This window comes from Barbus barbus (genome assembly GCF_936440315.1).
Source record: "Barbus barbus genome assembly, chromosome: 13".
NCBI classification, from domain to species: Eukaryota; Metazoa; Chordata; class Actinopteri; order Cypriniformes; family Cyprinidae; genus Barbus; species Barbus barbus.
Window position 1 is genome coordinate 11,240,099 of NC_136741.1, and position 23,589 is coordinate 11,263,687.

At 42.6% G+C, this 23,589-nt stretch overlaps 1 protein-coding gene across 2 annotated transcripts in view; it reads right to left on the reverse strand.

Moving 5' to 3' along the window:
* The window catches only part of LOC306878688 (signal recognition particle subunit SRP68-like), a 162,343-nt gene that overhangs the window by 65,103 nt on the left and 73,651 nt on the right, over positions 1 to 23,589 (reverse strand). The gene's annotated exons all lie outside the window — the stretch shown is intronic.

A 23,589-nucleotide genomic window follows, 5' to 3' on the forward strand; every position in this document is an offset into this window, starting at 1 on the left:
TGCATAGAACGCTCACCGCTAAACCACAACCCGGATCACGCCCCAGACCGGTTAAACTTCGCCTTCATCGCTATCAAACCAAGGAGCTGATCATTCGGGAGGCTCGTAAGAGACGTGGGAAACTTCAATACCAAGGAACACCAATCCAGATCTTTGAGGAATACACCAGAAGTCGCCAGCGAACGAGCTAAATATCGAGCGGTGATGGCCGATCTCTACAACCTCGCTCTTCGGCCAGCGCTTCTCTTCCCGGCCCGTTTACAGATTACCCTGGAGAGCGGAGCGAAGAAGAAATTTTCATCTCTTGAAGAAGCCACCACCTTCGCGGCCAAATATCAACAAACCCCGAGGCCCGACTAGTTTGACTGCTATTTTACTAGCGGCTAATGTGGACCATGTCAAACTAGCTGGCTTTCTCCTTACAGGAGGAGCTGTTTTCGTATTGGTAAGTTTTAAGATTAAGACGGGAACCTGCTGAGCCTTTGCGTGCTGCATTTCTACAAAGACGATACACTAAGTGAGTTATTGCATTTATCTCAAAGTGCTTTAAGAACTGGTTGGACTCGGTTACCTTTTAACTGCTATACGAGATTAGCCCTGTATCTAGTTCGGCGGGTTCAGAAGCTAACGTTAGTGTTGTGTGTTACACTCCATTTAATTCTAATTTGAGGTTAAAGTAATTAGCTTGTATTATTTTATTTCATATTTAAGTTGTAAGGTTGTCAAGCTAATATAGTTTTATAAGATTCAAGATTCAAGAGTTTTATTTGTCACATACACAATTATACAGAGTATAACCAGCAGTGAAATGTAGGTCAGGTCCGCTCCAAGGACAGTGCAATTATAAAGTATACAAATATTAAGAGAAGAAAAGTAGAAAAAATAAAATAAAAGAATAAAAATAAAAGATAAGATAAAAAATATAAATATAAATGTGCAGGTCAGTATGTTGTTGATTTAAATAGTAATAAGAGGAATGTGCAAAAATAATGTGCAAAAAAGTTGTACAGGGTATTTAAATAGCAGCAATATGAGGTAGAGAAAAATTATGAATAGCTTATTGATATGGTGATATTTACATGGAGTCAAGTGATGTTATGACACAGAGTTAGAGTTTAGGAGCCTGATGGCCTGGGGGAAGAAGCTCCTCCTAAGTCTCTCAGTTTTTGCCATCAGGCTACGGAAGCGCTTACCAGATGGAAGCAAAGTGAATAGTCGGTTACCAGGGTGATTCGAGTCCTTGAAGATTTTAACAGCTCTATTTTTGCAGCGTTTGAGGTAGATGCAGAGAGGGGAGAGCAGACCCTGAGATGCGCTCAGCTAAGCGCACAACTCTCTGTAGTGCTTTGCAGTCCTGATTGGAGCTGTTTCCATACCACACTGAGATGCACTGAGTCAATACACTTTCTATGGTCCCTGAATAGAAAGTTTTCAGGATTGCTGGTGAGACCCTGAATTTCCTCAGCTGTCGCAGATGGTACAGTCTTTGCCTGGCTTTCTTGACCAGGCAAGAAAGGTTTCTTGACCTGTGTTTGGATGTGTGTAGTCCAAGTCAGGTTCTCGGAGATGTTTACACCGAGGTACTTGAAGCTGCTCACCCTCTCCACAGGGGTCCCACTGATTATAAGAGGAGTGTAGGGGTGCTGCTGTCTCTTCCTAAAGTCCATGATCAGCTCTTTAGTTTTGCTCACATTCAGAGAGAGACAGTTGTCCTGGCACCATGATGTGAGACTCTCTACCTCATCCAAGTATGCGGTCTCATCGTTGTTGGAGATGAGGCCCAGAACCACAGTATCATCAGCGAATTTGACAATAGATGTGGAGCTGTGAGAGGACACGCAGTCATGCGTGTAGAGAGAGTAGAGCAGGGGACTCAGGACACAGCCCTGTGGTGGTCCTACATTCAGAGTGATGGAGTTTGAGGTGAACTGGCCAACTTTCACCACTTGAGGTCTGCCGGTGAGGAAGTCTTGAATCCAGTCACAGAGTGAGGAGTTTAGGCCGAGGTCTGTGAGTTTAGATGCCAGCTTGATGGGGACTATAGTGTTGAAAGCTGAGCTATAGTCAATTAATAGCAGCCTTACATAATTCCCATTTTACTCTACATTTGTCCTTTTTTTTTTTTTTTTATGTATGTGTATATATATATATATATATATATATATATATATATATATATATATATATATGTATATGTGTATATATGTATATATATGTATGTGTGTGTGTATGTGTGTGTATATATATATATATATATTTTTTTTTTTATGTGTATGTATATATGTATGTGTGTATATATATATGTATGTGTATATATATATATATATATATATATATATATATTTATTTATTTATTTTTGATTATTAATATTATCACCTTTTATTACCATTATTTTCATTTTATCATTCTGTTACCTCTGATTCACTTGTGGGTATTTAATCTATCTTGATATTTACTCGTGCTATATAACCGTTATGAAAAATTCAAATGTTCACGTTCATTACTTTGGGGGTCCCAACTGGCTCTTTAAGCTGCAGGAGCTGGGACAAATTAAGGAAAAGAGGAAAGACGATGCAGAAAGGAAAGTATGACTACTTGGTTTTAGTTTTGATGAATGGGACAGGGGAGAAGGGATGGGGAGGGAAGTTTTCACTTGACTTTGTTTATTTTATGTTCTGTGTTATATGTGTATTCATTTTACATTGGGCTCTCTCTGTACAGAAGATCGCACTCGCTGTTTGCTGCTTACTCCTCGAGGCTGACCTGACAATCTTTCCACGGGGTGCTGATATATGGCTAGTGTAACCAAGGGGGGTGCCGCTGGTGGACGAGCTGTGAGGATTAGCTCACTAAACACTGGTGGGCTAAACGCTGCAATCAAACGCACAAAAGTTATGACACATATCAAAAACCTAAATGCGGGCATAATGTTTCTGCAGGAGACGCATTTATGCAACTCCGACCATAGAAAATTAAATAGACCTTGGATTGACCAAATTTTTCACTCACAATTTAATGTAAAGTCAAGAGGCACGGCTATATTAATCCGAAAAAACGTTAATTTCACCTCAGATAAAATAATGACAGATTCAAATGGTCGCTATGTTATCGTTACTGGTACGTTATATGAAAAGCAGGTAATCCTGGTATCTGTCTATGCTCCAAATTGGGACGACTATAATTTTGTTAGTTCATTGTTTGCTACCATTCCAAATTTAGATTCTTTTTTTTTTATAATATTTTTATTAGAATTTTGTATACAAAAAAAAAAAAAAACAGACAGAAAAAAAAAAACAATAGAAACCACAAGCAAAACAGAACACAGACACAAAAGAAAAAAGAAAAAAAAACAGGGCATATTTAAAAACAACAATAATTAAGTACACTGCTGCACCGCTGGCACTAGAATCTCGACACAAGTACTAAACAAAGATGGTGAAGGTGGTTGGCACTCTATGAACTCCCTTGCTGGTCAAAATCAGTATTGTATTTGTCAAGGTGAGCCAAAAATGGCTGCCAAATATCTGAAAATTTATTAAGATTGTCCATCATGTCATAGCGGACCTTCTCCATATGCAATATACCAATGAGCTCTTTTAACCAGATCCTAAACTGAGGCACAGTATCTGACTTCCAAAGTTTTAAAATCATTTTCTTTGCAACTACCATTCCATACATAATTGTGCTTTGCATTGAAACACTGTGCTTAAATAGAGAAGGAGAAACCCCAAACAATGCAATCAATGGGTCAGGTTCAAATACACAGCTGTACATTTAAATATGTTACACCAAAAATTATACAGTTTCGGACAAGTCCAAAAGATGTGAGTCAGAGAGCCCTCCGCAGATTTACATCGGTCACAAAGCGATGAAATGGTGGGAAAGATTCTGTGCAATTTGGTCTTTGAGTAGTGAAGCCTGTGCATCACCTTAAATTGAATTAACTGATGCCTGGTGCTAATAGAACAAGATCGGATCCTACCAAGGCCCTCCCCCCAAACATCATCTCCAATCTGCATTCCCAACTCCTCCTCCCAGGAGTTTTTCAAAGAGTGTGTAGCATAAACTGTTCGTTCAGAGAATATATTTACAAAGCCAGAGACCAATTTTCTAGAATCAGGTGGGCCCAACAAAAGCTTATAGATAATTTTATCTTCCGGAAGAGACTCAAAGAGAAAACTTATTTTGTAACTGTGCAAATGTGGCAAACTATACAGATATTTCAAAGTGACCACACCTTTTAGCCTCCAACTGTTAAAAGACCCGTCCGAGAGGGATGGAGAGAATGCATGATTGCGATATACTGGAGCATGGATAGAAGTGTCTGGTAGTCTGCAGTCCTTTCTAATTTGCTGCCATATTTTTAAGCAATTAAAGATAATCATATTATCCATCTTAACAGTTGCAGGAGGGCTGGGTGTTGAGAAAAGAAGTGCCGGAAGATAACTATTTTTGACATCACTCATTTCAATGGCAACCCAGGGGGGAGTCTCGGCAGATACCTCCATATTATATCCTTCCTGCCAATAAACCAGGGCTCTGGCATTCGCTGCCCAGTAATAATGCAGAAAATTTGGCAGTCCTAACCCACCCATTTTCCCTGGTTTATGTAGATGAGTTTTTGAAATTCTGTGTGCTTTAAAGCCCCAAATAAAAGGAAGAATTATCGAATCCAAAGATTTGAAAAAAGATCGTGCCAAAAAAATAGGTAAATTTTGAAAAAGATACAAGAACCTTGGCTAGGAAACCATCTTAATAGCATTTATACGACCCACCATAGAAAGAGGAAGAGATTTTTCAATGTCCCTCCTCAGTTTCTCCAATTTCTCAAGAAAATTCAGCTTAAAAATTAGTTTAGGGTCTTTCGGCAAAACTACGCCAAGATACTTCAGCCTGTTTGTAATTTTGAACGGGAGATTATGCAAAAATTCAGTGTTGAGATCCGCGCCCAGTGACATGAACTCACTCTTCTGCCAGTTAATTGTATATCCGGAAACTTCACCAAATGTATTAATAAGATCCAGCAGTACAGGAACTGATTTCTCTGGTTGTGATATAAAAAGAACAACGTCGTCCGCGTATATGGAAATATGGTGATCCACATTACTCAGTCGGATGGGTTCAATAGAAGGGTGATTCCTGATACTAATGGCAAGAGGCTCAATGGCAATGGCAAAGAGCAATGGGCTGAGGGGGCAGCCCTGGCGTGTCCCGCGGTGTAATCGGAACGGCAATGATCTTTCTTGATTCGTGAGAATGGAGGAAGATGGATGAGCATATAGCATTGTGATCCACGATACAAATTGACGACCAAACCCAAACTCCTCCAAGGCCTTAACCATATACAGGTCCTTTTCAAACAATTAGCATATTGTGATAAAGTTCATTATTTTCTGTAATGTACTGACAAACATTAGACTTTCATATATTTTAGATTCATTACAACACAACTGAAGTAGTTCAAGCCTTTTATTGTTTTAATATTGATGATTTTGGCATACAGCTCATGAAAACCCATCATGGGAATGATGGATGATATATATTTATTTAACCTATTTGCTAATAACTTGGTAAAAATTTTAATATCTGAGTTCAGTAGTGCGATAGGACGAAACGATGAAGGTTCAGCTTCGTCCCTACCTTCTTTTAATAACAGTGAAATATTAGCTTCATACAATGTGGGTGGAAATTTCTGGATTCCAAATGAATGATTGAACATCCTCAAAAGAAGGGGAGCGATCTTCATAGAAAATGTTTTATACAGTTCAATTCCGAAACCATCTGGGCCAGCAGCCTTGCCATTGGGAAATGATTTTAAAGCATCCAGAATCTCCTGCATGGTAATGTCAGAATTCAAAGCTTCACAAGCTGCCGCACTTAATTTAGGGAGTCTTAGATGCTCCAGCCAGTCAGAAACATTCCCTTTTGCTTTTGACATATATAACTCTTCATAATATTCCCTAAAACGATTGTTTATACTTTTAGGATCAATAACTAGTTCTCCTGTCTTTGATTTAATCTTATGAATGGCTCTACTAGCTTGCAAGCCTCTCAACTGTTGGGCCAGTAATTTATGGGGCTTATCCCCCAACTCGAAGTGTTTCTGCCTGATCTTAAACAATTGAGCGCATATCTGACTGGACAGGATAGTGTTAAATTCATATTTGAGTTTAAGAATATTTTGTAAGGTGGAAGGGCAGGAGGAAGACCTGTAGACAAGTTCCAACTGCGATAGTTCAATTTCGATTTCTGACAGTCGCTTTCGTCGTTCCTTTTTCAGAGAAGATTCAAAAGACATCATGTGACCCCGAATCACAACTTTAAAAGTTTCCCATAAAGTGGAGTCTGTGACTTCAGAATTGTCATTACTCTCTAAGAATTCTGAGATCTTAGTGGATAAATATTGACAAAATGATGCATCGGAAAACAATGATGGGTGGAGACTCCAGGTAAACTGCTGCTTTTTATGATTAAGATCAAAGACCAATGAAGTAGGAGAGTGGTCAGAAATGAGAATATTATGATATTTTGAGGACTGAAAAATCTGATTGGCCCAACTACATCTGAGTACCTTTTCCTTTGTGGGTCTGATATGCGTTTCTTGCAAATAAACTACATCAGCAGATAGAGATTTTAAATGAGAGAACACTTTAGCTCGCTTGAGAACGTGACCCAGCCCGCGCACATTCCAACTAGTAAAAGTGATGCCACCACCTGGCGAAAGTGTGTCAGGATGCAAACAGATTTTGCATAGTAGCAGCGTACAAATAAAGTGCCCTAATAAAATAATAAGAAAGACAAGAGGAACACATGAAAACGAGCAAGAACATCACCCTCCTCCCCCCCTCCCACTTTCCCAAACAAAGTGAGACTGCAAACCCAACATACTCTCTTGGGGGCTGCCGGGCCATACAGGAATAACTAACCAGCCACTAAGTTAACGCAGGGACCCCGCGCCCTCTCCACTAATGAGGACAAGTGTTTGTGAACATCAACAATGAAAATTATATATGTTAACGCAAATACACACATACCTTACAAGCTGTCATATAAATGTCCCGGTTGATGTACAAACAGCATAAAAATCACATACCAAAAGTCAAGACAAAGTCTCTGCAAAAGCCTCAGCATCCTGTGGGGACGTAAAAACTCTTGTCTATGGTGTCACTGGAGACTCGCAGCCGTGCCGGGTAAATGAAACCGTTCCTCACACCTGCATCTCGGAGTCGTTTGCGGACGGAATCAAATGCCTGTCGTTGCTTCATCACCTCCGCTGGGTAATCAGGAAAGAAGTGAACCGCTTTGCCGTTGTAGCGCAGAGGAAACTGCTGGCGGGCCAGTAGTAGTATTTTCTCCTTCAGTTGGAAATGATGAATCCGTCCTATCATTACGCGCGGGTGCGCGTCATCCTCAGAGAGCCGTCTTCCCAGCCGATGAGCCCGGCCCACATCCAACGGATTGGGAAAGTTGTCAGCGCCCAGCAGCTCAGGGATGAACTTGGCCAAAAACTCCGTTGGATGTCCGTTCTCGATTTTCTCAGGCAAGCCGATGATTTTAATATTCTGCCGCCGGGAGCGAGCCTCCAGGTCGGTTACTTTCAAACGAAGCATTTCGTTTTCCGACTGCATTTTCTTACACTGCTGCTCAACAAGCGAGAGGCGGCGGTCATACTCCGAGCTAGCATTTTCCACCTCCTGTATTCGATTACCGAGACTCACCAGCGTTGCCTGGGTGGATGCCAAGGATGCCTCCAAGTCGTTGAAACGGTCATTCATCGTCTTGCTCATACTTCGTATTGTTGCGAGGATGCTCGATTCAGACTCCAGAGCAGACTCGTTGGCTAATTCTGGAGTTGCAGCAGCTAGCTCCGCACATGGCTGGCCATCATCAGCCTCACTTGAGGCTTTCTCTTGCCGCTTCCCTCTTTCAGATTTTGGTTTTGTCATCCTGAGGCACTTAGATGAAAGTATTTATGAGGCGAAACCGGGAAATTAGGTGAAATATTAAATAAATGACCGAATTATTTCAAACGTGGAGAGGAGCCCTGGAAAAAAACGACTACTCCATACTGTGCTCACTAGCGCCCCCCCAAATTTAGATTCTCACCTTCTAATAATGGGAGGAGACATGAACTGTGTGATAGATGCAACATTGGACAGATCTAGTCTAAGATCAACCTCAGTCATGAAAATGTCCCAGGCTTTTTCCACGTTTATGAGTCAATATGGATTGGTGGACCCATGGCGATTTTCACATCCCTCTGTAAGACAATATTCTTTTTTCTCTCACGTACATCGCTCATTCTCACGGATAGACTATTTTTTGATAGATAAAAAGCTTATTCCAGAGATCGTCTCCACCCAGTATCTACCCATAACAGTGTCGGATCATGCCACAGTGGTCTTGGACCTTCACTTTAGTATGAAGCCGAAGGGATTCAGACACTGGAGGCTAGATCCTCTCTCGCTGGCGGATGACAACTTTTGCAAACATATTTCAGAATCGATCACTTTCTTCTGTGAAACTAATAAGAATGATGAAACCTCTCCATCCACATTGTGGGAAACTCTTAAAGCCTACATAAGGGGTAAAATGATCTCTTTCACGTCGCATACGAATAAATTGCGCAGAGCTCGGCAGAAGGAGCTGGAAGAAGCTATTGCAGATCTAGATAACTTGCTATCGTCCGCAAATTCACCGGGTTTATATAAAGAAAGAATAAGACTCCAAACTGAACTTGATCTCCTTCTCACTTCTGAAGCTGAACAGCTTCTCCTTCGCTCTCGGGGGTTAGTGTACGAACATGGTGACAAAGCTGGACGCCTTTTAGCTCATCAGCTGAAGGCAAAAGCAGCATCAAATCAGATTACTCAGATAACTGATGAGTCAGGCTCAATAACTGCTAACCCGGACAGAATAAATTACACTTTTAGATCTTTTTTTTCCCAACTATATGCATCAGAATCCCTCACAGATGAAAACCAACTAAATAACTTTTTTGAAAAATTGGACTTACCCAAAGTGTCACCCGAGGACAATCTGAGACTAGACACCACTCTTACTCTCTCAGAAATTAAAGAAGCAATACACTCAATGAACAGTGGCAAATCCCCAGGCCCCGACGGATACCCGGTCGAGTTCTATAAAAAATTCTCTGATCAGTTAGCGCCACTGTTACTTGAAATGTTTAACTACTCATTTAATCAAGGCACTCTGCCGCCCACTCTTATGCAAGCTTCCATCTCTCTAATTTATAAGAAGGGTAAGGACCCACTGAGCTGCGCTTCTTATCGACCAATATCACTCCTCCCGGTAGATGTTAAAATACTCGCAAAAATCTTAGCTCGGAGATTGGAATCTGTCATGCCCAAAATCATTTCAGAGGACCAGACGGGATTTATAGTGGGAAGACATTCATACTCCAACATAAGAAGGCTTCTCGGCGTCATCCTCTCTCCGTTTTCCTCTAACATCCCAGAGGTAATAATATCTCGGTCACACTTTATATTAGGTGGCCTTAACTACTATGCACTTAAATGAAAAAATATGTACAATGTACTTACTGTGGTCATATTGTATTGCAACACACTTTTGCTGCCATTGAGGTGAGATATGGGTAAGGTTAGGGACAGGCTTGGTGGTATGGGTAGGTTTAAGGGTGGGTTAAGTTGTAAGGGATGGATCAACAGTGTAATTATAAATGTAATTACAGAAGTTAATTACAGATGTAAATACATATAGGTGTTTTTTTTTAATATAAGTACAATGTAAGAACATATACATACTCAATAAGTGCATTGTATCAAATGATTAATTTATATGTAAGTACATAGTAGTTAAGGCCACCTAATATAAAGTGGGACCAATATCTCTTGATGCTGAGAAAGCCTTCGACAGGGTGGAGTGGGGCTACCTCCTCTTTTCCCTGAGACAGTTTGGTTTTAATACTAACTTAATATCATGGATCAGATTGCTTTATTCATCTCCCTGCGCCTCAGTGTGCACAAATAACCAACGTTCTATTCCGTTTCCACTTTTTCGGGGAACACGACAGGGGTGCCCGTTATCCCCATTATTATTTGCGCTAGTGATTGAACCATTATCAGCTGCTCTAAAAATAGAGGAGGGACTTGGGGGGATTGAACGATGGGGCATAGAGCATCAAGTTTCGTTGTATGCAGATGATCTGCTTCTTTATGCAAGTAATCCTTTAGCAAGCATCCCACGTATCCTGACTTTGTTGAATCTTTTTGGTCGTCTGTCGGGATATAAGCTAAATATCTCTAAAAGCGAATACTTCCCAATAAACGAATTAGCCGTAGCCATATCGCCATCAACTATACCCTTTAAAATTGCCAACACAGGATTTAGATACCTTGGCATTACAGTTACACAATCCTTACGAACAATGCGAGAGCAAAATTTTAATTCATTAACAACGACGGTCAAGTCCGATTTACAAAGATGGAATTACCTGCCGTTGTCCTTGGCCGGTAGGATACAAATTATAAAAATGAATGTATTACCAAGATACTTGTATGTTTTTCAATGCCTCCCCATCTTCCTCCCCAAGTCCTATTTCACGGCTATAAACGATATTATCTCATCATTCATCTGGGCTGGTAAACGGCCAAGGGCAAGCCGTACACTGCTTTGTAGGCATAGATCGGCTGGGGGACTGGGTCTACCCAATCTTATTGGCTATTACTGGGCAGCCAATGTGCATAAGATAATATCTTGGTTTACTTCCCCTCAATCTAGTTGGTACCAGAGTGAATCAGCCTCCTGCTCCTCGTCGCTGCTAGCTTTAACATGTAACATTTTGCCCTTCTCCCCAACAAGCTTCACGTCTAACCCGGTTGTAGTTGGAACTCTAAAAATTTGGACACAAATAAGACGCCACTTCGGATGGCTCACCCCCCCTCTAGCAACTCCTATTTGCAACAATCACCTGTTCATTCCATCAAAGACGGACTCACGATTTTCAGTTTTAGAAAACAAAGGGCTACGTAGTCTGGGAGACCTGTACATTGATGGTATATTTGCGAGTTTTGACCAATTAATTTCTACCTTCAATCTACATAAATCAGACTTTTTCCGATACTTCCAGTTGCGGGACTTTGCGAAAACACATGCCACGTCATTCCCACGGATTCCAACACCCAGCGGGATGGACCTGGCTCTTAAGGCTAAAACTCTATCAAAGGGCCATATCTCCTTTTTTTATAATTTATTGTCCTCCAACGGTGAATCTATTTTACATAAGATCAAGATGAAATGGGAGTCAGAACTCCAATTGAATCTTTCTGAAAAATTTTGGGAGGGAGCCATGGGGGTTGTTAACTCGTCATCCAGCTGCGCTAGACTGTCACTAATACAATTTAAAGTCTTCCACAGATTACACTATAGTAAGGACAAATTATCAAAGCTCTATCCAGACAAATTTGATGATAATTGTAGCAGATGCTCGCAGGCTCCATGTAACCTTACCCACATGTTTTGGACATGCCCCAAGTTGTCTGAATTCTGGCGACTATTCTTTAAAACAATTTCAAATATATTAGGCATAAATTTAACTCCAACCCCACATATCGCTATTTTTGGCAAGCCTCCAGACGATATCCGTACCACAACCACTCAAAATAACATAATTGCCTTCGCCTCTCTTATTGCTCGCAAGAGAATTTTGTTATTGTGGAAGTCTCCTCAACCACCATTAATCAAAGTTTGGCTACATGACATTTTAGGCCTTTTGAAACTGGAGAAAATCAAATTCTCACTTAGGGGGTCAACTGGCAGGTTCTATAGTCAGTGGAGACCACTACTTAACTATCTAGATGAGCTGCCAGCTCAGGAAGTCTCTTTGTAGGGTCCCACTATATGGTTATATATGTACTATTCCTTCTATCCGCCAGCGGCAGATAGCCCCCCGATTTTGATCTGTTCACCCTGAAACACTCCAACATAACAGATAACAGCAGATAACTCGCTTTGATGTCTGAGGAGTGGGCAGCAATTGTTTGTTTGATGTTTACTTTGTACAGTTAATGATTAGCACTAGCAACTTACATTGGTATCTTTAATTATTACTGTGTAGGTATAAGTGTATATAAATGTATGTATGAGTACATATAAAGTTTTTTTTTTTTTGTATATTATTATATTATTACTTTTATTTTTTAAATGTATAAGTGGATTATGGGTTTGGGGAGGGGGGATGTTGTTCAGTTAAGTTCATAAAAGGGAAAAGGAAAGAAAAAGACATTGTATTCTTGTATGCACTTCATGTTTGTCTTTTGCAACTGATAAATAAAAGTTATAAAAAAAATAAAATTAGGTAAAATTGAAGCTATTTTTTGAGAAAAGGTGTTTTTTGGCCTTGGATACATGTAAACCCGTTTTAGGAGACTCATAAAACAATATTAGCAACCTTAAAAATAGCATAATAGGGGCACTTTAATAATAAAAGTAACTTCATAATAATAATAGGCCTAATAAAAAGAATGTAACATGCCTACATTAATTGGAAGTGCCAAATCATCTTAATATTGCCAATAATTTATGTTTTCGACAATATCCCTTTTCTGTCGTCGATACAAGATCATCGTCTTTTGACGCACCCCAGCAAGGGGATGTTATCACGGGGCAGACAGCACGTTGCCCGTTACGTCGTTTGGGCTGCCTTGTTGAGCGCAGTGGCACTGATATTTCACACACTTTAAGCTCTATTATTTTCCAAACGTAATAGGATTAGTCCAACGAATCGTTCGGTTTGTAATGCGTACCGAACCGAAAGCCTCGTACCAAACAGTTCAATACGAATACGCGTATCGTTACAAATACATACATATTTATACATATATATATATAAATATGTATGTATATATTACTATGTGTTTCCAGATCAATACTATCACTGCCACTCGCAAAGCACGCATCACACACTGTAGACAGCGCAATCCTATCAACCAGTGCACTTTGCCTATGCCTGCTAATACATTACTTTATTTTTCTATTGGTCTCTGGAATTTTCAGTCTGCTGTCAACAAAGCTGATTTCATTACTTCCATTACTAGTCATTCAAGGTTAAACCTCATGGTCCTGACAGAGACCTGGATCAAACCAGAGGACAATGTTACACCTGCAGCACTCTCCAATAATTTCTCCTTTTCCCACACCCCTCGTTTGACTGGAAGAGGTGGAGGTACTGGTCTGCTCATCTCTAATAATTGGGAATTTACTCCTTTACCATCTCTGAGTATCAACAGCTCCTTTGAATCACATTCAGTTACTATTACCTACCCTCTAAAAATCCATTTTGTAGATGTTTATCGTCCTCCAGGATCACTAGGTAACTTTGTGGAAGAATTAGATCTATTGCTCTCAACCTTTCCCGAGGATGGTACTCCCTTAGTCTTACTTGGAGACTTCAACATCCACCTAGATAAACCTCAGGCTGCAGACGTCCACACTCTGCTTGCCTCTTTTGATCTCAAGAGAGTGCTAACTACGGCTACTCACAAATCAGGCAACCAACTGGACCTTATTTACACGACACTGCTCCACTGATCATGTGCTGGTTACTCCACTGCACACCTCAGATCACTTCCTCCTCACTCTTAACCTCAACATGATTCCTGACACATCACATACCACTCCACATGTCACTTTTCGATGTAACTTGCATTCACTCTCCCCCTCCCGGCTATCTGCTATGGTTTCATCTTCGCTTCCTCCCCCTAAACAGTTATCCTCTCTTGATGCTAACAGTGCTACTGATACTTTGTTCCACTCTGACGTCTTGTTTAGATACTTTCTGTCCCTTATCTTCCAAGCCAGCCTGTACCACCCCTTCTGCCCCTTGGCTATCTGATGTTCTCCAAATGCAGCGTTCTAAACTCAGGGGTGCGGAAAGGGTATGGCGCAAATTACAAAATCCTACTGACCTTAATTTATATTGATCACTCCTCTCTGACTTCTCTGCTAATGTTTCTACTGCTAAAAGGACATACTATCATGAAAAAATTAACAATTCGCCTATCTCACATGCTCTTTAAAACATTTTCCTCCCTCCTTTGTCCTCCACCTCCATTTCTAACAGCTGACGACTTTGCCACATTCTTCATTAAAAAAATTACAAACCTCACTGCACAATTTTCCACACCACAATTTATCAAACACGTCTTACCAGCAAACATACACTTGTTCACATCCTTCTATCCACTCTCTGAGGCAGAAGTTTCTAAACTCATCTCATCCTTTCCAGTCATCCTATTACCTGTCCTTGATCCTATTCTGCTTGATCCTATTCCATCTCATCTCCTTCAGGCCAATTCTCCTGCAGTTGTACCTGCACTCACTGACATCGTTAACATCCCTTCACACTGGAATTTTTCCCTCAGCATTTAAACAGGCTCGTATAACTCCACTTCTTAAAAAACCCACTCTTAACCCAACTCTTTTAGGGAACTATAGACCGGTTTCCCTTCTTCCTTTCATTGCAAAAACACTTGAATGAGTTGTGCTCAACCAAGTCTCTGTCTTTCTCATGCAGAACAACCTCCTGGACAGTAACCAATCTGGCTTCAGAAGTGGACATTCGACCGAAACTGCCTTCCTTTCTGTTGTTGAAGCCCTAAGACTTGCAAGGGCGGCTTCCAAATCTTCATTACTTATCTTGCTGGATCTGTCTGCTGCTTTTGATACGGTCAACCATCAGATCCTCTTGTCAACCCTATTGAGAAAGGGCATCTCAGGAACCGCACTCCAGTGGTTTGAGTCTTACCTCTCTGATAGGTCCTTCAAAGTATCTTGGAGAGGTGAGGTGTCCAAGTCGCAACATCTAGCTACTGGGGTGCCTCAGGGCTCAGTTCTTGGACCACATCTCTTTTCTGTCTACATGGCATCACTAGGTTCTGTCATTCAGAAACATGGCTTTTCATATCACTGCTATGCTGATGAAACTCAACTCTACCTCTCATTCCATCCTGATGATCCGACGATAGCTGCTCGCATCTCAGCGTGTCTAACAGACATTTCTTGCTGGATGATGCACCATCACCTTCAACTCAACCTAGCTAAGACAGAACTGCTTGTAGTTTCAGCTAACCCATCGCTTCACAATCTCACCTTCCAGTTAGGCTCATCAACCATAACTCCTTCAAAAACAGCCAGAAACCTTGGAGTTGTGATTGATGATAAGCTGAATTTCTCAGACCACATTGCTAAAACTGCCCGGTCCTGCAGATTTGCATTATACAATATTAAGAAGATCAGGCCCTTTCTCTCGGAACATGCAACACAACTCCTTGTTCAGGCTCTTGTTCTGTCCAGACTTGACTATTGCAATGTTCTCTTGGCAGGTCTTCCAGCCAATTCTATTAAACCTCTACAATTAATCCAAAATGCCGCTGCAAGATTAATCTTTAATGAGCCGAAAAGAACGCACGTCATGCCTCTGTTCATCAATTTGCACTGGCTACCAATAGCTGCTCGCATTAAATTCAAGGCATTAATGTTTGCCTACAGAACCTCCACTGGCTCTGCACCCCTTTACCTAAACTCATTACTTCAGACTTATGTGCCCTCTAGAAGCTTGCGTTCTTCAAGTGAACAATTATTGTGCCACCCCAAAGACGCACAAAAACACTTTCACAGACTTTTTCATTAACTATTCCCATCTGGTGGAATGACCTGCCCAACTCAATCAGAGCAGCCAAATCCTTACCCATCTTCAAGAAACGGCTAAAAACTCATCTGTTCCATCTTCACTTGCCCCTCTAACTCTAGATATATATATATATATATATATATATAAAACTATCTATATATGCCTGTACAACTTGTTCTCCGTTTATTGCTTTGACAACATTGTGCTATGACTGTGGAGTCATGCAAATGAAGCTTAAATGAATTGAATTGAGAAAGAGAGAGAGAGAGAGAGACCATTGCCCTCTATGGCAGTGAGGTGTGGGGTCCACTGACAAATCCAAATCAAGCTCTCACCAAATGGGAAAAACATCCAATTGAGACCCTGCATGCAGAACTCTGTAAAAATATATTACACATGCACCAGCACACAACAAAAAACGCAGAATTAAGCAAATATCCTCTAATCATAAAGATAAAAAAGGGCAATTAAATTCTGGAAACAGCTGAAACTCAGTGACCCCCAATCATATCATTATAAAGCCCTGCAAAACCAAGAGATGAGCAAAGAAAGCAACCCCTTCCCTCAGCTGATCCAGAGCTTCAGTCCTGATGCTTCACTAACAACTACTGATGCTCTGAAATCACAACTTTAGAATCAATCAGATTACTACACAAATCAAACAGTTACATCACTCATTGGCAAACCCAAACACAACAACAGTAAAATGCAATGCTATTCGGCCCTAAAGAGTACAGTATGGCAGAGTATCTGTAATACCGTTTCAGATAAGAAGTTGAGAAGCACATTGACCAGATACAGACTCAGCGGACACAAGCTGATGATAGAGTCGGGCAGACACAGAAAAACATGGCTGCCCCCGGAGCAGAGAATGTGTTCACACTATGGATGTCAATTTTCGATAATTTCCACAATCTATCGTGTAAATTAACGATCAATTAATCGATTAATCGTTAACCTTAATACTGCATAATGCGTCTAATGCAGTAGCATATAGTCACCGGCATGACAGGATGTGCAAATGCCACTCAAAACGCCAGCTTCCTCACCTGAATGAAAAGGGTTTTTAGTCTAAATAAAAGGCTAGTAGCAGGATCGTAAAACGAATGGATGTGATTATGATCATTTGATAAAATGAAGAGAGTGTGCCGTAGTTATGCACGGGATCATTATACTTTGTGGGCTGTTTCATATTCTGTCACGGAGACCGCTGAATGCGCCTTTTTAAATGGTTTCATGGTGCTAGTTGTTTTATTTTAAAACATCGCTTGCATGTTTGCAATTGACATTACCGGGATTTAAAATAAAATGATCCCAAACATTAAGATGGCGCCGGTAAGATCGGCTGCCGTCACGACTGCTCCGACCAAACTTTGTCGTCTTTTGTTATTTTTTCGTATTGTTAACTATAAACACCGGTTTCTTTTTGTAAGATGGCCATTCTTACATACGACAGGGCCACTCTTATTTCTATTGGTGCACAATGCACTAACCTTTCGCCGTTTTTGAACCCGGACCCATCCTGGCCGAGCGAGATCCTGAGGAGGAACAAAGGACGCGACCCGTACCGGTGTCCTCGAGGGAAACGAGCCGGCGTCAGGAACAGGCTGAGGGCACGCGCACGCCGCGCTCCCTTACCAAGTGTCCTGCTCGCCAATGTCCAGTCGCTGGATAACAAACTCGATGACCTCAGGGCAAGAGTCAGGTTCCAGAGGGACATTTGGGACTGCAACCTTCTCTGCTTCACCGAGACATGGCTGAACCCAGCGGTACCAGACCACGCCATCCAGCCGGCCGAGTTCTTCTCGGTTTACCGCATGGACAGAACGCTGGACTCGGGGAAGACTAGGGGAGGTGGAGTATGTCTGATGTGAACAAACACTGGTGCGACAGCGCGAGCATTGTACCCCTCTCACGCTCCTGCACACCGAATCTTGAACTTCTGACCATCAAATGTCGCCCTTTTTATCTCCCTCGGGAATTTAGCTCGGTCATCGTCAGTGCCGTTTATATTCCACCTCAAGCGGACACGGACACTGCGATATGGGACTTACATGAAACACTCAACTCTCGGGATACAAGGAGCGCGGAGACGTGGAGGTATCAATAATCCCTTTTATTGAAGACACACACAATGAGACGAGGAGCTTGGGGAGAGACGAACATCAATGACGATACTGACGATTAGACCGGACACAGGGGCTAGGAAACACAGGGCTTATAAACACTAGGAAAACAAGCAACAGGTGTGGACTAATCAAGCACAGGGCTAGGGACTAATTAAACTAATGAAGACAAACGAGGACAGGAACAGGAAGGCCAAATATGGGCACGGGAGGAGGGGAAACACAAGACAAGGACTGACATTACGCCCCCCTCCGGAAGGCGTGTCCTCACGCCTAACACCATCCAATGGGGAGGGGGGGTGGGCGCTCTGGAGGCCTCCAGGGCGGTGCCCGTTCCAGGGGCCATGGCGGGTCAGGAGACTCGGGAGGCCATGGCGGATCTGGAGACTCGGGAGGCCAGGGCGGGTCAGGAGACTCGGGAGGCCAGGGCGGATCTGGAGACTCGGGAGACCAGGGCGGGTCAGGGGACTCGGGAGGCCAGGGCGGATCAGGGGACTCGGGAGGCCATGGCGGATCTGGAGACTCGGGAAGCCACGGCCTATTTTTTTTGGGTCGTGTGGCCTTGGCCCGGCCACACAGGCAGTGACCCTCTTACCCCCCCCCCCCAAAAAAAATTTCTTGGGGAAGCTCCCCCCTGGGAGCCACAGAGGAGCGGACTCTGTCGGGCGCTCTTGCAGCGCGGACTCTGTCGGGCGCTCTTGCAGCGCGGACTCTGTCGGGCGCTCTTGCAGCGCGGGGCTGGATGGAACCAGCGGAAACGCAGGAGGGCACGTGCGTGGAGCCGGCACGGGAGGGCACGTGCGAGGAGCCGGCACGGGAGGGCACGTGCGAGGAGCCGGCACGGGAGGGTGCTCGGGAAGCGCGGACACCTGGGGGCGCTCTTGCAGCGCGAAAACTTGGGGACGCTCTTGAAGCGCAGCCACTTGGGGACGCTCTTGACGAGCTGGGCTGGACGGAACCAGCGGGAACTCAGGAGGGCACGGGCGTGGAGCCGGCACGGGAGGGCGCGTGCGTGGAGCCGGCACGGGAGGGTGCTCTGGAAGCGCGGACACTTGGGGGCGCTCTGGAAGCGCGGACACTTGGGGGCGCTCGGGAGGCGCGGACACTTGGGGGCGCTCGGGAGGTGCGGACACTTGGGGGCGCTCGGGAGGCGCGGGGCTGGATGGAACCAGCGGAGACTCAGGAGGGCTGGACGGAACCAGCGGGAACTCAGGAGGGCTGGACGGAACCAGCGGGAACTCAGGAGGGCTGGACGGAACCAGTGGGAACTCAGGAGGGCTGGACGGAACCAGCGGGAACTCAGGAGGGCTGGACGGAACCAGCGGGAACCCAGGAGGGCTGGACGGAACCAGCGGGAACCCAGGAGGGCTGGACGGAACCAGCGGGAACCCAGGAGGGCTGGACGGAACCAGCGGGAACTCAGGAGGGCTGGACGGAACCAGCGGGAACTCAGGAGGGCACTTACGAGGAGCAGGTACAGGAGGGCGCTCTTGAAGCGCGGGGGTGCTCTGGGCTGAGGACAGCAGCAGTGCTGGGAAGAGTTGGGTGGCCGGAACATTTGGCAGGGCATGTGGAGGGTCCTGGCGAGCGGTGAGCTGGTGAGGACGGGTTGTTCTCGGGTTGGGTTGGACGAAGATCGGTTTGACATTCTTCGACTTCGAAATCAATACCATGTACATTGAGGACATAATTTATCAGCCCGATAAGGGAAAAACTGGACGTGGGGATATCGCAGCTGATGACATCTTTGTCCAACCCAAACCGAAAACACACACCGAGCGAGGCGTCAATCCAGCTCACCTCGTTGGAAAGCTCAGGAAACTCCTCAACATACCTTACCAAATCCCTACCATCCTGCCGCAGACACCAAAGCCTGTCTTCAGCCATAGTTGAGTTGTATAGGTCCGGTCTTCTGTCACGTTCCCTCTCGGGATACAAGGAGCGCGGAGACGTGGAGGTATCAATAATCCCTTTTATTGAAGACACACACAATGAGACGAGGAGCTTGGGGAGAGACGAACATCAATGACGATACTGACGATTAGACCGGACACACATCAATGACGATACTGACGATTAGACCGAACACAGGGGCTAGGAAACACAGGGCTTATAAACACTAGGAAAACAAGCAACAGGTGTGGACTAATCAAACACAGGGCTAGGGACTAATTAAACTAATGAAGACAAACGAGGACAGGAACAGGAAGGCCAAATATGGGCACGGGAGGAGGGGAAACACAAGACAAGGACTGACAGTGTGCTGGTATTTTTAGTGTTTTATATACATAAGATAAGATACAGTAACAACATGAACAAAGAAACAAAGTAAAACAAACTGACAAATACAATAAAACAAACACACAAACTAAATGAAATAAACAGTGCTTTCATTTTTCCATGAAGGTCTACTAATATTAATGTTCAGGTAAGTAATAGTTACAAAAGTAATCAAATGTAAATGAGCACTGCATAGTTTTCACTGTATGTACTGATAGATTTATGTTTATTAAAGCTATAACGTTGTTCAGATTAAGAGCTGTGGGTGATTTTCTCTTTGCATTTTGTTCTTTGATTAACATTGATGGCTCAAGCTCCAGTCTGACACTTTAAGACAATATACTGACACGCATCGAATTTTCTCCCAACTGTTCTCGTCCACTTAAAACATAAAAGTGAAGACTCTCATAACCGGCCATTTTGACACATTGTGTGTGTATTTTTTGGCATATTTTTGTGTGTTATTTCGACGCGCCCGAAGCTCAAAATGTACTTTGCTTGTCTGTTTTGGAGCACGCCGCCGCGCAGGCACACGCGCGCACACACATTTCAGCCTGGAGAAGAGCATCTCTTGTGCAGATTGTACTTTCAGCGTTTTACTATCAAATATGTACTGCAATGTAGCAACAGTAAAGACGGCATTGTATAACAATCACTGATTGAGCTGATTCAGATGTTAAGTTTTGGTTCAGAGGAACGAATCCGCGCCGCTATGAAGGGAAGGGAGTTGTGCTAGAAGAAATGTGGCTATAATCCTTAGAAGCCAAAATCGAGAAAAAATAAAAATAAAAATACTTAGCTTAATATAACAGCCACAGGCCTAAAGTGTGAGCAGATGTTTGAATTGTTGGTTTTCTCTTCTATCATAATTAAACAGGACTTTCATGTTGCGTGTGCTGAAGCTCCTCCGCGTGAGCGCGATCTGGCTTCTGAATTGCGCATAGCAAAAATGCATCATAGACAAATGTTTGAATATTATTGCACATAAAAACAGCTGGCGACATTATGACAATGACAATTTATTTATATAGCACAATTAATTTCAACTTCTGTCGACCAATGTGCTTTCCAGTAAGGCTTTAAAAACAGAAAAACACACACAATATATATATATATATATAGAGAGAGAGAGAGAGAGAGAGAGAGCAACAATAAATGTATGTGTGTTTTCTTAATTTCTCCAATACCGACAGAAGTACCGATAACGTCAGAGCTTATCGATACTCCGGTCTTTCATAATTTAGCCCCGAGACCGATTTAATACCGAGTTTCGGTACCCATCCCTAATTATAATGATGATATAATTCCAATTTTACAGCTGAAATTAAGACGAGGTTAAGCATAGTCTGAAAAGCATACCATAAACACCGGGTTTGTTTGTATGTTTCTGTATAGCGTGCCTCTGATCTGCACGCGCATCCAGCACGCGCTTCTTTAGCACACGCTTTTCTCCTGTGTTCCATAAAAGCCGCGCACCAGTGTTAATTTTGGCAGACATTTTTGATTTAGTCTTAGTCTTTATCTTGAGACGAAAATGCTTAATAGTCTTAGTCACATTTTAGTCATTTGAGTCTTTCATAGTTTTAGTCTAGTTTTAGTCGACGAAAAGTCATTGCATTTTTGTCAACTTTTAGTCATTACTTTTAGTCAAACTGCAGTTACCAACATTTATTTTGGTAGCTATTTTATATGTAGTATTCAAACAAAAAGTCATTAATTCTTCTCTCTTTAGACCAAATCAATTAAGCTTAGCTATGAGAAATTTGAATCCAGGATTGAATTTGGAAAAACTGGAATACATTTTCTTTTTTTGGTAGAGATATAAATTAAACTCATTTTTCAGATACAGTAGGTTTACTTAACAAGTATACATTTATTTAACATCTTTTGTTGGTTAACATTTATGACAGATAATTAGGAATGCTGTCCATTTAAGACGGAAGGTATGTATGTAATAGACTACTGACATACATTCAGTTTTCACCCACCTGTTTAAGCTCACTTAAACCATAACGGACTGTATTTCCGTGAGATGCTCTACATGAGAGACATTTGGACTGCTGTGTGTGTATTTGAACACTGAGAACTGATCGCGCGCTGTACAGTCCCGGCGCCATGGGCGGGCAATGGGGGGCCTGGCCCGCCCTGTGAGTCACTAGTGCCCGCCCTGGACGAGCCTGCTGATTAAAGACCATTCAAACATTAGTTATTATTTATTTACCCTTGCATTGAGAAAAAGCGGAGATCTGTTTCCTCCAGGCTGTGCGCGGCGCTCAATCTGAAAGGAGGCGGGGTGGAGTTACGAGTAGAACCCTGCATTTCGGCCCTGGCCCGACGGGCCCCGACTTTTTTACGCATCTAGGGCCGGGCTTCGGGCCAATTTCCACGCCATAGTTCAGACGGGGGCCGGGCATCGGGCCTGTTTTGGGTTTCTCCTTATTTTATATTGTAGACATCTATCCATTGGCGATGAAAAAAATTGCTGCGCTGGTGGAAACAACACGAGACCGTGCCGCGACTGAGAGCAGCTAGATGGTGTTTAGTGTTGCTGAAAAACCCCAGCAAACATAACCATGAATGTGTCTGCGGGAAATAGTAAGGAGATATTTGAATTATTTACTACTAAACTAATGTTTTCTGAGTCTGTGTTGCAAGGATGAAGTTGCTGATCCTGACTCACCGTATCCTCATTAGATGCGCCTTTAGAGAGAAATGCATCTTTATTGATTATGATTAAAATTATAATAAACAAGTTTTTGATTTCATTTTTTTTATTTCGTTAAGTGATCATTTAAAGCTTTCTATAGATATATGTATATCATGTCTGTGAGGCATGTATTCGCTCAGCTTCGGTTCATTTTTGTGAAGCGCTCCTGTTAAAGACGGCAGAAAGCGCATCATGTTTGTTTTCTTTGTTTTATAAAAGCCTTTTGTTGGTATTGTGAGTGCCCACAAATAGGCCTACAAGTAGACCCTTTAAAGGTCCGAATTATGTATTACTCTTACCTTTATCAATAAATAAATAAATAAATGACGGCGTAGGCTATTTTAATTTGTTTCCACTGAAATAAATCCAAGTGTTTGCTGGTGCCTCCATGTCCTGCAGAGCGCGCTTTAGCTTCCACTCGCCACACAAACTTAGATATAGGCTACACACATTATTATTATAGCGCAGGTTTAATGTTTAAACATTGTTATATACTTGAACTGTTTTAGTATATCTATAGATTTTCTTTTAGGCATGTCGTGATGATATGAGAAGGCTAAATTGATCAAACATAGGCTATGATCAGCTCATGCAGCTGGCCGCTTGGTCGTTACTTTAAAAAACAAAAACTTATAGGCTATTTAACGAACAAAAATGCTCCAAACATTTTTCTAAATTAACTTAATAAAAAAACAAAACGAAATATGATAATTTTGCCATTACACACAAGACTGAACAATTTTAATTGCCGAAACAGTAGTATAAACTCTTTTAGGAGAAGGGGAAAAAAAAGACGGACTCGGGT